Here is a 2,089-nt window from a genome sequence, read left to right as displayed (position 1 = left end):
CAATTCGATCAGGCACTCGCCATCTATTTTCATTGTTCAACTCTTTGACAACATGAAAAAACCAAAAGCTCTGCCCCCCCCTCTATCTATCCAATTTGCGGCGAACTTGCTTTGGGAAAAAACATATTAGTAGTTTATATGCCATGGGAGGGTTACAATTCTGAAGATGCTGTACTCATCAGCGAACGTCTGGTCTATGAAGATATTTATACTTCTTTTCACATACGGAAATATGAGTATATATATATTGCGAATGAGGATGATTCGAATTACTGTGGACCAGACCTGTATATATATGATGTTAAGAAATTTTTCTATCGCATTCCAATCACAGTGCTCCAAGATACCGTGAAGTATGATTGTTTCACGATCGGGAGTGATGAGGACTTGCAGGTCATGTTTCATTGTCGCCGGCAGTTTTCCGAAGTGAGGACACCAGAGCTATTGGCAAAGTTGGTTGATATAGGCCTCACTGTCTCCTCATCGGCTCCCTCGGGGCACTCTCCAAAAGTCTCCTGGAACCAGGTGCAGTTCACTGCGAACTTTTGAATTTGGTTCGCGGGAGGTAACACACCGAGCAACTCCTGGAACCACTGCCAAGTTGGCCGGGCAGCCTGTATGTATACGTGGAAGTCTGTCAGGCAACCACTGACGTAATGTCCATCCACTGGCAACCCCAACTGGTACGCCACGTCCTGAAGTGTGATCGTGCACTCTCCGAACGGCATGTGGAACATGTGCGTCTCCGGACGCCACCTCTCCACGAATGCACTCGCAAGGGGCTCGTCTAATCGGAATCATCTGTCGTTCAGTCTCACAAGATGGTATAATCCGGCCATCTGCAAGTACGGAACGTACCTCTCATCGAGTCGCATCCCCTGCTGCCGCCTTATGCTCGATATGCAACGCCGGGGCTGCGCATTACATGGACCGCATAATTTGAACGAATTACAATACCACTAACAAATACAATTCACGACATAAACAACTAACAAATACCACATGCAAAAGAAGATATAGTAAACCACTACTAAAATTGCATACGAAAACCGCAAACATAGACCGCTTCTAAAAACCACATGCAAAAGCAAAATGTAGTAAACCACTAGCAAAACCGCATACTAAAACCGCATCCAACAAACCACTAATATAAACCACATGCAAATCCACTTACGAAAACCACATGCAAAATCACTCAATTAACCACCTCCAATACCACCAACCTAAACCGCTAATATAAACCGCTAAAATAAAACCATCAACAAAGCCGCAAACAAAACCACTAGAATAAACTGCATGTAATACCACTAACCCAAACCACTAACATAAACCGTCAATAAAACCGCATGCAAAACTGCTAAAATAAACCAATTGCAATACCGCTTTCATAAACCTCTAGCATAAACCACTATCATAAACCACTATCAAAAACCACTATCCTCGTCGTTGATCACCCCGGCGATATGAGCAACTCCATCCAAACGATACAGCATTCCCGGATCGTCCCCCATCGCCTGAATATGCCGCTCGAGTCTTTGTCGGACCGATTCTGGGTCGTTTTCTCTAGGATTTGGTGGGATATGAGAATGGAAAACTTATTCGAATGACCTTGGTTCGAACTCCTTATATAGGCGACTCCCTTGTAATTCGAATCAATCAATTTCGAATTACCATATGTTACCAAAAGTGAGTAATTCGAATCTATATGATTCGAACTCCTTCCTCGTCACGTAATGCTACTAATTCGAATTGACTCTATTCGAATTATGCTTTTGTAATTCGATCCATATTGCTTCGAATTACTTGTACGTATTGGTTGGGCATAATTCGAGCTATATTGATTCGAATTATGAAGGAATGTAATTCGAATATGGTTGCCTCGAATTACATTATAGTGTGCTTTGGTTGATTGATGAATCAGATTCTTATTTGGCTGAAATGTGTAATAAATTTTTTTCCTTGGCTTAAATGTGTTTTTTACCCTAATTCTCATCTCAAAATCTTTTTTTGATATGGTGTAACCTACTCTTACTTTTGATTTCTCTACAATTAAAACAGAAATATTTTTAAAATTAGTTATTTTTATATA

This window comes from Arachis ipaensis, unplaced genomic scaffold (assembly GCF_000816755.2).
Source record: "Arachis ipaensis cultivar K30076 unplaced genomic scaffold, Araip1.1 Aipa870, whole genome shotgun sequence".
Lineage (NCBI taxonomy): Eukaryota > Viridiplantae > Streptophyta > Magnoliopsida > Fabales > Fabaceae > Arachis > Arachis ipaensis.
The sequence above is the reverse complement of the archived record's forward strand: the minus strand, read 5'-3'. Positions refer to the sequence as shown.